Source organism: Pteropus medius, unplaced genomic scaffold (assembly GCF_902729225.1).
Source record: "Pteropus medius unplaced genomic scaffold, Ma_sr-lr_union100, whole genome shotgun sequence".
Lineage (NCBI taxonomy): Eukaryota > Metazoa > Chordata > Mammalia > Chiroptera > Pteropodidae > Pteropus > Pteropus medius.
The window spans coordinates 42070217-42078936 of record NW_024349800.1 but is presented as its reverse complement, the minus strand read 5'-3'; the positions used below and the strand labels follow the sequence as shown (position 1 = coordinate 42078936).

General features: G+C 39.2%; 1 long non-coding RNA gene across 1 annotated transcript; it reads left to right on the top strand.

Moving 5' to 3' along the window:
- Nucleotides 1-2572: 2572 nt before the first annotated feature.
- LOC120621765 (uncharacterized) lies at nt 2573-8457 on the top strand. The gene is made up of 2 exons (XR_005658291.1): nt 2573-2695; nt 8301-8457. It is a non-coding gene; the product is annotated as an uncharacterized LOC120621765 (long non-coding RNA).
- Nucleotides 8458-8720: the final 263 nt, after the last annotated feature.

Here is an 8720-nt window from a genome sequence, read left to right as displayed (position 1 = left end):
CTGACTGTATAGGGTCACAGACCCCTTTGACACTCTGATAAAAATTAAAGTTTTTTGTATTATACAAGGTTATTTTTACACAAAACTTTGAATATAGTTTTAAAAGGTTCATGGACATCCAATGAATGCCCACCCCAAAGTTCATAGATTGAGAATTCCTGCTCTAGTCCCACCCCATAATCTGGAAGTGAGGTTTCTGAGAAACACCACAGATGAAGAAACAGCCTAGCAAAGCTGGATGCTAGAGGGAGATTTGATCTTACACACAGTGTGATGCTGTGTCAGGACCAGCCCTGGTAAAACCCATTCCCAGAGACACATGTTGTTTAGGAAGGAGCAGGCTGAGTAAGAGAGCAAAGGATTGTCCACCAGAGAAGCTAGCTCTGCTGAGAGAACCCATTCAGAATCAGCAGCCATCAAAAACAAGTTATCTTATTGGCTGGAGAGGAGGAAGAACAGGGCAATCCAGGGATAGTCAGAAAGAGCATAGACAATGACCTATGGGTTGAACCCAAATGACATGTGGGAGAGTTTGGCAGAAGCATGGATTGTGACCCAGAAGTACAGAGAAATAATAGTCAAAGTAGTAGAAAGGCAGCAAGAGGTGAAGACCAAGATCAAGGGCACTGTAGAACTGCACGAAGAAGTCTGGATTATTTGTAAGACCCCAATCCAATCTTCTAGGAGAAAAATCACTGGGGAGGACTAAAAGAAGACTGGATTTCCAATGCAGTGGATAGAAGCATTGCTTTTTGGGTTCTTGCTACAAATAGGGCACTTTGATTTACCAAGAAACAAAGAAGAGAAAGAGCCAATTATGATATGTTTTGGCTTGAATTCCCTATGAAAACATGGCAGGAGTCAAACTGGTACTCCAGGTAAGTCTCCTACAGCTGTTGTCTGGGAAACACCAGCTGTGTAGCAAATTGTCTTAAATCTTTCTGAACCTCAGTTTCCTCGTTAAGTACCAAGGTTCCTTCCAATATGAACATCTGATTCTATGACCAGATTGGAAGGCCAGGGTTGGGCTCTTTCAGCTCAGTACATTTAAAAGAATCATTTCTGAATTGTTGTAATAAGCACTATCTTCTTCACTCAAGTAGTCCCTTGAGGGATAATTTTTTGGAAAACTGGGTAAGGGAGGATACAAGAAGCTGGAAGGAAACTTATAAGAGACTAAAACACATTTTCTATAATTAAGAAAGAAAATGAAAAGGACAACAATCAAAATTAGAGTTGTGATTCAGCTTGGCTGCAGCATTCCAAGAGCAGACACCACCAGTGATAGGGCTCATAACTGGAAGTCTAGAGGTGAGGAAGGCCTCAAGGTTGGCTAATTGAATGGCTCCATTCTCACTTCCCCATCATGCACAGTTTTGCGTTCAGCTTAATTCTCAGGCTGGGGTAATATGGCTATTGCAGCAATATGGCCAAGCTTGACATTGGCACATAACAAAGTCCAAGGAGAGAAACTTTCCCTTCCTTTGGTTCTCTCTTAAAGATGGGGAATTTTCCAGAAGCCCCAGAAAACTTCCCCTTGAATCTCATGAAACCAAATTGGTTCATATGCTTTTTCTTAAACCTATCATTGGCAGGGGTGATGAGATAATACTTAGACAATTTAGGCTCACCCTAAAGGTACAAAGACTACAATGGGGAAAGGGTGACTACCTGAAAAAAAGCCAAGATTTGTTGGATTCATGAAGTTAAAAATGGCTGCTGAACAGGCAAACATCAGTGTGCCTACCACATGCTGTATTTCAAAAGTCTTACAGAATTTTTTTTCAAAATCATTTTTCGAAATACAATGGGATATGTGACTATGCGCTCTATTTTACAGATGGTCTAATTAAGCTCAAGGTCACATGGTTAGGTTAGAGCTCAGGACAAAGACCTTACTACTCAGAAGAATCCAGGGCTTCTCCAAGTCCATTCCAAAAGTTTTAAACTCTTGGCTTATCCTTTTACCCAGAAAACCTATTTCTGGGTATTATTATAAGGAAATAATGAATGGGAAAATAGGAATAAAGAGAGAAAAACATGTTTTTACATATATATACTGGGATAAATATATGTAAACATTTCTCTCTCTCTCTCTCTCTCTCTCTCTCTCTCTCTCTCTCCCTCTCATATATAAGTGGAAACAACCTGAGAGCCTAATAATATGTAATTACTTAAATCAATGATAGTACATACACACAACGAAATGTCATATGGTTATTATAATTGTACTGTAGAAGAAAAGACAATGGCCTGGAAAAATGGTCACAATATATTGTTACATAAAAGTGGACTAGGCTGTAAAACTGCTGTGAAAGAAAAGCAGATCTAAATGGATGAAGAGATATATGCACCAACCTTTCATCACCCCTTATCTTTGCATAGTGGAGGAACAGATGATTTTCATTTCCTACTTTGTGAGAAGTTTCCTACTTACCTCTATTTTCCAAATTTCTTTGGTGAGAATATGAGGACGTTATAATCAGGGGGAAAATATTTGTTCATTGTAAACAAATATTTTTAATTAAATAATTTGTTTTTCACTTGAACACTGATTTTCACACATAGCTGCGAGGTCCCAGAGGGTTTCATAAAGGATTTCTGGAAGTAGAGTGCAGGGGAATGGCAACAGCCCTCACCATGGCCCTTGCAACAGCCTCCTCAGACCTGTCTTCAATGCTGATGAAATCTTAGGGTAAGAAACATCACCTGGGAGGATTCTAAAATTTCTACCCTGAGCTGCCTTCAAAGAGTGGTCATCGTATCTATGGATGATGAGTGAGGCACAGTGGAAACTTTGAGGGTCATGGGGAGAACAAAATGCTACAGATTCTTCTTAAGACAACACTTATGATAATAGTGTTATTTCTGATGTTTAAAGCTCGGTGCCTAATAAATATTGGGTAAATGAAGAGATATTAGGCCAAGAAAAATGATTTGAAAATATTAAACAGAAAAAAAAAGAAAATATTAAACCGTGAAATTACCAACTTATAAATACTCAACACAATGTCCGCTACAAATTATATAATGGCAAAGGACAGAATGACTCTTACACATTCTGCTTTTTCTGGAATCATTCCTGGGTCTCCTGACCACCCAAGTCTTGAGGAGTTTTCTCACATTTATCCCAGTTGTCACAGGAGAGAAGCATTTTCTCTTCTGTTGACCTTCTGGCCCCTGGTGACTCCATCTGCACCTATGAAAAGCACCCAGGAAAGAGCAGAACCAAAAAGCTCACATTTTCAGTCTCAAAGTAAAACCCAAACAAAAAAAAGCCCAAAGCCTGAAGGAATTTAAGAACCAAAGTTATTCAGGGCAGATGCAAAACTGAAGTGGCCCACCCACCCCACATTCTTCAAATAGGTGAACGTTGGAGGCTGCCAGGTCCTGAGCAAGTATCATTAAAGAAGAGCACATCCAAGGGAACCCACTGTCTGCTCTGCTTTGAAGACAAACAGCCCCCATAATTAGAAACAGCTTTATGCACATGCCAGATGTCCACGCTTCGCTTCCAATTATTTTCAGAAACACCATAAAGGGCCATTAGTGACGGTGTGAAATGTCTTTTTCTTTAAAAAAAAAATCTGTTCATCCTTATGAGTTCAGTCTGCTGTGAAGATTGCAATCTGCTTATTCTTAGGGTTTTGGGTTTGCAGTTTTTTGGGGTTTTTTTTTTTTTTGTTTTTTTTTTGGCAGGATAGGGATGTGTTTGACTAGAATTTTTATCACTAGAAATCCTATCATATATTTGGTTTTAATTACAAAGAGCAAACAGTCTTGCAAAAATTTTAATAGAAGATCTTATATCTCACACACGAACACACACGTGCGTGTGTGCACGCATGCACGCGCGCGCACACACACACACATTGGTACACCCTGAGCACTTCCTACGGATAATATGAACAATCTTAAATTCTGAAAGCACAGGGTCCATATCATGAAATAATAGTTCTGAATTCTGCACTGGTCAGACCACTTGGGAATATAGTGTCAAGTTCTAGAAACCACAATTGGAAAGGGATATTGACCGATTAGAGAAACGCCAGCGAGCACATCACGACAAGCATAGACTTTAGACTCCTTTAGGGCAGAGTCTGTATCATGTCCTCTCTTGTACCCACTGACCCTGACACAGTGCCTGATACCTACAACACGCTCAAAAATATTTGTTGAAGGAATGAATGAGTAAATGAATCCATATTTTATGCCTCATTGTTGAAGTAAGCACATAGGCTTCATTTGGGAAATAAAATATGTAGAGGACATAACAGCTCATTTCAAATGCTTAAAAGGTTTCCATAGAGAAGAGGGCAGAGATTTATTTTCTCCTGTTCTTTGGACCGGATCTAGGTCTACTTAGTGGAAACTGTAGGGAGGCAACTTTGACCCAGGATCATTACAGTATGTGGGTCCACCTTGAAAAACTATGGGATGCTTGGGTACATTCCTGGTACTCGATTTTAATTTGAGTATTAGAGGAATATAGAAAGAAAAATTGGGGTTTGTGGACAAATTAATAATTTATTTAAGAAATCTTTGTGTGTGGTGCCAGATGATGTTAAGAGCAGGGTAGGTAGGTAACAGAAAAAGGACTACCTTCCTTGAGAAGCTTATGGCCCATTCAGGAACGCAGACAAGCGAGCCTGTGATCATGGCACACACAAGGTGAGAAGGGATGTGATAAGGGAGGTTCAGGCACCTCAGCAGTGGGCTCTCGGGCATCCTAGGAGGCTTAGATCAGGGGATTAAGGGAGTGGGCAGGAGATGATTCAGGGAGCATAAAAGCGAAGCATGAACCACCTGAAACTTGTCTTTATCTTTCTTTTTTTTTAATTTTTATTTTTCAATTAGAGTTGACATTAGATATTATTTTATATTAGTTTCAGGTGTACAGCATAGTGGTTAGACACATATAATTTACAAAGTGATCAACCCAATTGGTCTACTATCCACTTGGCACTATACATAGTTATTACAATATTATTATTAACTATATTCCTTATGCTGTACTTCACATCCTTGTGATTATTTTGTAACTACCAATTTGTGCTTCTTAATCCTCTGATCTTTTTCACCCAGTCCCCAAACCTCCTCCCATTTGGCAATCATCAGTTTGCTCCCTGTATCTAAGTCTGTTTTCATTTCATTTGTTTGTTTACTTTATTCCTTAGATTTCACAGATAAGTGAAATCATATGGTATTTGTCTTTCCCTGTTTGATTTATTTCACTTAGTATAATACCCTCTAGCTCTACCCATGTCATTGCAAATGGTCAAATTTCATTTTTTATGGCTGAGTAATATTCCATTGTATATATGTACCACAATTTCTTCATGTCTATCGATGGGCCTTAGATTGCTTCCACATCTTAGGTATCGTAAAGAGCACTGCAGTGAACACAGGGGTGCATAGATCTTTTTGAATTAGTGTTTTGGTTTTCTTTAGATAAATACCTAGAAGTGGAATTCTGGGTCATAAGGTAGTCCTATTTTTAATTTTTTGAGGAACCTCCATACTGTTTTCCATAGTGGCTGTACCAATTTGCAATCTCACTAACAGTGCACAAGTAAAACCTGGGTCTGAAACCAACCACACTTCCCACTTCCACTCTACTCACTCTGGGCCTGGGAGATTTTCTCCTATTTTAGCTGTGCTAATCAGCCTTGATGGCCGAGTTTTGCTTTTCTAGTTCTGAGTGTGATTGCCGAGGCTTATTGGAAGGTTCTGCGCCTATCTCATTTTCCATTCCTGGCCCATCTCTGAGGAGTCAGAACTTTAGCAGACACCGAGCCTTCCAAACAGAGAGTAAGCTTGGGATATGTGATCATCTCGGCTCAGATAACACTAGGACCAGAACCAAGAGTTAAGTCAGTGACGCTACACTCCACCTGACCGGACTGATATTTGAAAAGCAGAAGGATGATGAAAATGTTCTAGAATTAGAGAGTAGTGAGGGTTCCACAACCTTATGAATATACTAAAAAAAAGTTGAAGTGTAAACCTTAAAATGATGAATTTTATAATATGTGAACTGTGTCTCAAAAATAACAATTTTTAAAGAAGCGATAAGAGATGGCTACTGGAGGAGGCTGAGCTTAAATAGCTCTGTTTAAACGTCCTGCTTTCCTTGTTTTTACTGAAAGGGGAAGGGTTCGACTTTGGATATGATGCTTTTGCCAGTTTTAGAAATTCCTAACAACCTACAGCCCTGTTAAGGCATGAAAAAATCTAATTAGTGCTGACTCTACACACAGTCTATTAATTAATGCCTAAATAATTACATGTTGCCAGTTTCATGATTTATAATTACAAACATGCTTTCATATTTATCATCACAGGCAGCGCTGAGTAGAAAAAGAGCCTCTGGAAGGAATAAAGCTTGGTTTTGATTTTACCATTAACCTAGTCCTCAGTGACCTTGAGCAGATGGTGCAGAGGAGGCCACAGAACCTCTGGGTCTCTTGTTATCAATTACAACATGAGGGACTAGACACAGTAGGCTCAATTTGTCCCCATGATTCTAGGAATCTCTAATTTCCAAAATCTTCAGAACAACTCTGAAAGATAAGTAGGCAGGGATTATTGTCCATATTTTTTCCATGAAGAAACTAAAGACCAGGGAATTGAAAGGACTCATTAATTTTGAATGAGGACCAGAGTTCTAGTCTAATATTCCTTCTTGTGTGAGAGAAATATGGACCCTTCATCCCAGGAATTTATCACCTGAGGTTATACAACTGATGAGCCTTTGAGGCAAGACTGTAGGCTTTTGAGAAAGGTAAGCAAGAGAGGCAAGAACATCAGAAAAGGCCGAGTGGGGGAGGTAAGTCTGGCGAGGCTATTTGCTGAGCAATTTGCATTCTCTGGAACACAAGGAAAGTGGGAATTGCCAGGAAACCCTGAATTTTCCAACTTGGCAATCAGTACACAACTGAGTTTTTATAGGAAATTGCCCAGCTCTTTAGAAATTTCATGTGGTATAAATATGACCTTGAAATTCTGTATATTAACTTAGCAAAAGGCAGAAACATTTTGGAACCCCTAGATTTGGGAGATCTGCTTGCATTATTATTATAATTACTTTCAGCAAAACTGTATAATATGAAATTACATTGCTAAAAGCAATTTAATTTACTGATCTTTGAAATGTCTTAATAACAAGTACAGCCTAAGCAGAGTGAAGGTGGAGTGGAAAAAGCAGTTTATTCTGAATCAAGAAAAGTTAGCTCTTGGCACTGCATCCAACTAACTGGCTGTGTGTCCTGAGACGATTCACTTAATCTCTCAGATCTTCAGCATCCTCAACTGCAAGTAAAGGAGGTAGAGAAGATCATCGTTAAAGTCCAGCAAAGATCTGAAATACTATTATCAGATTCCACATGTTTGACCATATTCTTTTTCCTAAATCTTGGGGATTTCTATCTCTCTGAGCCTGTTCAAGTGGAATCTTCCATGTCACCCTCATTCCTCTTTGCCTAAGGAACAGAAAGTCCAGCCACAGTCTGGTGCCACCTCCAAGAGCTAGCTCTAGCAGGTGACACCTAGTGACTCTGCCATGACTGTCTCCCCTCCTAGAGAAAGGTACCTCAAAGAAACATATTGAGCTTACCCTTGACTGGAAAAACAGTATAGTATAGTAGTTAAGAGCATCAAATCCTAAATCTGCCACATACTAATGACCTCGGGCAAGTACATTCACCATGCCTAGTACCTAGTGAGCACTTGAGAAGGTTAGCTGTAGGCCTTTATAAAACCATTGTGAGATGGTAAATGTCACACAGGCCGGATTTCTAAGGGGAAATGCTATCCCTCTTTTCTTCAACATTCCTGGCAAAATTGTTACCCAAAGGTAATCGGTCCAGCCAGTCAAGGAGGGAAGGGACGTGATCTCTATCCAAGCAGAAGAACATTCGACTTGACATTTAAATGCGTGGCTTAAATTCTTATTAAGGAGTAAAGTGAGAGCAGAGGTAAAGAAATGGAAAGGACGGAAGGGAATTTTAAAAATAAGAGAAGAAACAAGGTAGTGAATGAGATGGTTAATGCTGATCATTTCTATTTTACGATAAAAGGCATTTCTAAGCAAATTCTAACCATTTTATCAAGAAGAAGGAATAAATTAGCTAACGTATGTTCCCACTTAGAGAAATGCATATGAAATTTCTCTGCATGTGGAGTTTATTTAAAAATTAGATATTGTATGTTTTTAAATATATAGATACATTCTTGACATCACATTCCATCTGATATAATCTTTCTTCATCTCTTCCATGTGCCATTGATTTTCTTATCAGCTTCAGACTCAGAGAGGATACCACACCAGCTGCAAGTTGTCTCACATGAACCTGTCAACTGCTGTAGGATGGCAGAGCAACTCAGAGTCAAAGCCGGTCTACGCAGGCCTGGAGCTGACACATTCTGATGTATTAAAGCCTCAGCATGTTGCTAAAGCATGAGCTCTGAATCCAGATGCCCTTGGTTCAATTTTAACTCCATCATTCCTAGATGTGTGACCTATGGCAATTACTTTTCTAAGACTCAATTTCTACATCTGTAAAATTAGGCTAATGTTAGTACTTGCCTCAAAGTGTTGAGGACTGAATGAGATATTGCATGTAAAGCACTCCAATACACACCCACAGACAATGTTCAATACCCATTTAATTAGTATGTTCTTTTTCTAGGAACCCTAGGATGTGGGGATCTGATGATTG